Raw genomic sequence first — 6,161 nt, 5'->3', positions numbered from 1 at the left:
GGCCCATGGGCCGGTGATACGGGGCTGTCCAGCACCAAAGGCAGAGCCGGGGCACATGGCCCTGATACCTAGTGGCCGTGCCCCTGGGGGGTGAGGGCACCTTGCCCCCTGATACCTAGTGGCCGTGCCCCTGGGGGGTGAGGGCACCTTGCCCCCTGGTACCTAGCAGCAGAGCCCCTGGGGGGTGAGGGCACCTGTCCCCCTGGTACCTAGCAGCAGAGCCCCTGGGGGAGGTGAGGGCACATGGCTCCCTGGTACCTAGCGGCAGTGCCCCTGGGGGGTGAGGGCACCTAGCCCCCTGGTACCTAGCGGCAGAGCCCCTGGGGGGTGAGGGCACCTGGCCCCCTGGTACCTAGCAGCAGAGCCCCTGGGGGGTGAGGGCACCTGTCCCCCTGGTACCTAGCAGCAGAGCCCCTGGGGGAGGTGAGGGCACATGGCTCCCTGGTACCTAGCGGCAGTGCCCCTGGGGGGTGAGGGCACCTAGCCCCCTGGTACCTAGCGGCAGAGCCCCTGGGGGGTGAGGGCACCTGGCCCCCTGGTACCTAGCGGCAGAGCCCCTGGCGGAGGTGAGGGCACCTGGCCCCCTGGTACCTAGCGGCAGAGCCCCTCAGGGAGCAGAGGGCACAGGGCTCCCAAAGGCAGAGCCCCTGTGATGACGGTGTGGGCCCCCAGCACCTGAAGGCAGAGCACCAAGGGGTGATAATATGCGGTCCCATGCCATCCAAAAGCTGTCTGCCAGTGTAGGGTACAGAGTCGAGTTCAACTGGGCCCTTCTCCCTGATGGGGGCCTCTAGGTGCTACTCTAATGCAAATAATCATAATAATAACCTGGCTCTGACCTGTTCTGACAGTCTCTCTGGAGGTTTTTTTCCTCCTGTTTAAAATATTTTATTGCAAAAATGGCATTGTCCCCATTCACTAGCTCAATGTCCCACCTGCCTTCCAAACTGAAGAAGCCTCTCACTGAGCACTTTTTATGTCCTCATTGCTTTAAAAGTTGTATAAACCAAAACATTCACCTGATGTCAAGCAGGCAAATACAAGGAATGTGATCACCATTATTCAATCTGTGAAAATGCAACATCTATATGGTCTGAGGGGTCCACCCAAGAAGCGGCCCCCCATATTGTGAATTAGACCATGAAAGGCCACTCCTGGAGTCTTGTGCTGCGGGAGTCAAGTTATGACTAAGTATCCTAAAGATTTGTCGTGTTGAGGGCTGAACTGAAAATCTAGGGTTAAACTACATGCAGTTGGCTCAAATACACCCTGGTTGTTATAACTATGTAGATGCAGGAACCAGATTAAAGCTTTGTCATGTGAGGGGAGATTCCAAAAGGAAAAGAGGTGTAGATTGGCGCCAGGACTTGGCTTGAGATGGAAAAGGCTCAGGGCACGGCGCTGGGATTGTGAAGAGTAGGGCATGGTTCCTGACCGGTGGGGTAATCAGGAAGGAGACAGCAGTGGGGAACCTATTTTAATTACACTTCCATTAACATTCACCTACCTAGTGTAGATGCAGCCATGAAAGGAGAAACACCATAGCAATATTTTGGCTGGCACAAGCACTGCTCCTTGGATGGAAGTGACAGAGAACGTGTTGGCATGGAGAACAGTAAACAATGAGCATCTAGGATCAGAGAATAAGCACAGTTCACAACCAAACCCCAAGATACTTAAGTGGGAAAAGGCATTTGATTAGCAGATGAAAGTTTAAAGCTTCCAAGATGCCATGATCCAAAATGCCTCTGTTAAAATCCTCCCTCCTGCTGTTGCAACCAGGTCATCCCGCCCCTTTCCCCAGATCTTTTCACTGGCTTCCTGTCTCCTTCTACAGTAAGTGGGCCTTGTTCGCCTTTCAGGGCTTATGCTCTTGGCTATATCCTCTGCTCTCATTTCATTTTAGAAGTCAGCCAACAAATGCCACTACTGTCAGCCTTGAGCACACATAATCCTTCTGCAGCAAAGCTCCTAGCTAAACCAATGTTCAGTACAAAACCTGGATAGTTTGCAGAGTGCTTAGGAATTTTTCTGAATGGAGATGGGCCAGGACAAAACCTGAGATCCAAACAACCCCTTGTAATATCTCTTCAACAACTCTCTGCTTCTTAGTAACACAATGGAAAAGAACCGTGTCAGATATTTTCCAGTGGTGAACTCAGATTGACCATCACCTACCATCCATCTATCTAGTTATATGCTAATTTTTAACAGGAAAATAGGAAAGACCAGAGTGGATCAGACTAGTCCAGTCTCCTGTCACCAACAGTGGCCAGACGCTCCAAAAGAAGGTATGATTTTGCCTAGGTCTTCGCGAATCAGCCTTCTATTCTGTATAGGTTTTTAATAGCTCACTCATCACCATAATATCTGAGCGCCTTCTAGTGATGCCTTAAGGAACTTGACTAACATCTGTTGTGTTTGTTCTCTCTCACCCACACACAGCTCTGTGTTTATGTTACAGAAGGCAAGGTCAAAGAAATGTGCCTTGCACTTGGAGCAGAAGGTGGTGAGGTTTATGATGATGGTCCTTAGTTCCTGGGAGAGTCCATTCCACAGTCTGGACCAGCCCCCTGCCCCAAAAGTTCTGTCTCCTGCACAGACAAGCTTCACCCTATGGTAGAGAGTTCCATTGTGCCAGAGGAGTGTAACTGTCGACCAGGGTATTTATCCCAGAGTGTTAGTTGAACTTTTAGATACCCTGGGCCCAGGCTTTGAGTGCCTTGAAGATAAGGATCGAGATGTTAAACTTGAGTCAATATGCTATGCAAAGCCAGCGAAGGGAGCAGAAGACAGGTCAGGTGTGTTTGCAGTAGCCAGTGTTGCTGAGCAGATGTGCTGCAGCCTTAAACTATGTCGTACCGCACTGTACTATAGAAAGTATCAGGGATATGTGCAGGGTCTGGAGTTTCTATGACAAGTATTTGTTTATTTGTAGTTGTGTTTATCTTTCATTGGCTATTCTTTTTTGTTTCCAGAAGTCATATACGAGGCCAAACTAATAGGAGATCTGGTTTTCTAATGGCATTTCAGTTCCTGGATTGTAGGAATCTCACAAGAAGGACAGAATCATGTGTTAATATCCCTTCACAGCCAAAAATAAATAAAGCAGTAAAAACATAACTACAGCATTATTTAGACTTGTTCAAGTATCCAGCTGCACAGTCCTAGAAACTGCCCTGGTACAACAGTCACTGAATACTTCAGACCCTATAGATTCATTTTCATGGTCATTGTGTGTTTTGGGACATAGCAAATCCTCATCTTAGACCACACTGCTGAAACCAAACTGTCTGTGTCTCAAAATTCTCTTAGGAGAAAATTACCTCTCTTAATAAAATTGATATTGATCTGATTATTTATAGAGTGCTGTAAACATACATGATCCTCATGAACATGTGAATAGGATGAGGTTCCCTGGCTTGAGAAATTGACATACAAACTCAGAAGAACACAATCCACTGGGTTATGATTCAAGCTGAGGAATGCGTATTTGCCATACCATGAATTGTTTAATCAAAGCTCAGGTTTGCTCAAAAATCTACCGGCAAAATCTTCTGTTCTATTACGAAGGTGCATCTTCCATTGATTTAACTGGGATTGCACAAGGGTAACCGACAGCCGCATCTGGCCCACAAGAGTCCCATTAGCATTCATAGCCATGTAAGTGGTATTGTAGGAGTGGATACCCCAAACTGATGTGCTTCTGCTTGTAACAGGAAACAGTCCAGACTTGCCTTGCTACAATCTCACTGATGCTCATCTCAGTTCCCCACCCACAGATTCAACAGCACCAAACAAAAGATAAGGTCACAAATTTGTTCTCCGTTGGAAAATTTAACCACATAATAAAAAGGGTTTCGATTCTTTCCTCTGACCTCTTTTCTTGTTTGTTTCTCTCTCTCCTCTGGAGCATGGAAGGGAAAGGCCTCCTCCCCCTGAAGACAGTGTATTCAAGAAGAAACGGTTTGGGTTTGTTGTGGCATTTTACAGGGAAATGAAGTTTATAAATAAGGGATTTACAATGAGGCCCAGTGCTACGAAGAAGCATTTTAACAGGGAGCCTTGTAGTGAGGATTCAATTATTTTTCCACAAAGCATCAGGGGAATCCAGAAACAGCTGTTTGCATCCCTCCACACAGCAAGTCAAACTTCAAGGCGAACAATAGATGGGAAAACTGGAGCCATCTCTGCAGCAGTGACAATGGGTTTCCTTACTCTGGCCTTTGTTTGATTTCCCAGTCTCAGTTTTGAACTCCCTCTGCATCAGAGAAAGGAGAGGGGGCTTGGGGCGGGGGGGGGGGGGAACAGTGAGAGGGGAGGGAGGGTCAGTGGGAGTTAAAGCCTTTTGCAGCCTTTCTCTCCCATTCATGTGGTAATTGGGTGTCAAGCAGAGATCAGTAAGATGGAGCCCGGCCTCTGTCCCCGGGTTAAACTGCAGCAAAAAGAAAGCGGGAGCTGAACCGATGGAGCACTGAATGTCATTACAGCTCACAGGAAGCTGCCTGCCTCCCCCAGGAGGCACTTCTGTTCCGGCTGGGGTGTTGTGCTGTGGGGAGTGCAAGGCTTTTTAATTCACGGGATCGCTGAAAGCAGCTAAACAAAGCCGGAGGGCATTAAACAATACCGCACCCCCGTCTCTACCTTCAATAGGGGGCTCTAAACAGGCATTTAACCTTCAGAATAGCTGAAAGTGATACTCAAAGCTGAAAACACAGCTAACCCTCTGCTGCTTAGCCCCTTATTATTGGTGAGCCGGAGGCCACTTGGATGGCTAGGGGCTCCTGCACAGGGGAAGGCCGCTCCTCGAGCCTTGACTTCCTGGTCCCTTTTGGTTATTCCTAACAATCATTTCTCTAGCAGGATGACAAGCGTGCACGGCACTTTACTATAACCTGCATGTGCCATGTAAAGGACAGGCTCTCTAGCCTGCACACACTAAAGGCATGTGAGGGGCAGGGGTGTACTTCCCTGGGCTTGGTCTTCTCAGGGCTTCAGCACATCCCGGAACCCAGGCCAGGGAAAGAGTGAATCATGCTGCAAGGAGAAGGCCATGGCAGTAGCACAGGTTCCGCTTCACAGGCCTTCAGAACCAGGGATGAGCTGGAAGGGGGTCCAGGGAGATGCTGAAATCCCATCTGCAGGCCACAGCGAGGGTTGGGGTAATCTCTCTGCTCTGACAGTCACCCCCCTCTCTGGATGCTGCCAAACCAGGCCTGACCGAGTTGAATTATCCCTGTACTCTTTGCGGGCTTGATCCCACACCGTTAGTCAATAGGATCAGGATCAAGCCCCAAATTATTCTGGAAAGACAAATCATCTGCCTCTGGAATGGGCCAGATTGTGCCAAGTGTACAGTATTTAAAAAAATAGATCTCCCCCCTAGGCTTCCTGAGTAGAGCCATTCATGTGTGTGCTCACCAGTAGGGCTGGCTCTCTCTTTGGTTATGAGCAATCATTTTGATTTAAATCAGAACACACCCCTCCGTCCCTGCACCTCTCTGCAGCACCCCCCGAGACCTGGGCTTTATCACAGAGTAAGGAGTGTTTGGCATTTTTGTGGGACTCTTCTCCACCTTATTAAAATAGCACAGCACTGATCAGAAACACGCGGCAGAGAATCTCTCTGCCCTAAGTTTTACTCTTAATTATACTGGAACTACTCAGTGGAATCATGTAGTTACATTTCTAAGGAATTCATCAAAATACAGTTCATCCTTGTAGCCCTGCACACTTCCTTCTGTACTTTCAAAAACCTAGAGGCAATGATAGTCTGCACAGTGCATTATACAAGTACATGCATTTCATTGTGTGTAAAGAGTTAACATGGAAAGAGACGTCAGGAATAGGACCAATTATAAGGGTTTTAAAAAAGTTTTACAGCCTTTCAAAGTAGTAAAAATGTTTCATAATTTTCCTTTAACATTTCAATACTTGATCCTGCAATTGCTGAGCATCTCGCAGGACTGGGTCCTTCATCTATATTGTAATATTCCCCTGCACTCTTTGCAAACCAAACATGGCTGCACCAGACTAGTGCATGACAGCCAGACAGCAAAATTAACAAGAAACAGATGTTAAAAGTATTATTACTACTACTTTAATAGTATTTTCACTGTCCAAGTTGAGAGGGCGCAAAAAGCGATCAGCATAAATGGTGA

The sequence above is a fragment of the Malaclemys terrapin genome, chromosome 17, assembly GCF_027887155.1.
Source record: "Malaclemys terrapin pileata isolate rMalTer1 chromosome 17, rMalTer1.hap1, whole genome shotgun sequence".
Classification (NCBI taxonomy): Eukaryota; Metazoa; Chordata; order Testudines; family Emydidae; genus Malaclemys; species Malaclemys terrapin.
This window is presented reverse-complemented; position numbering follows the sequence as displayed.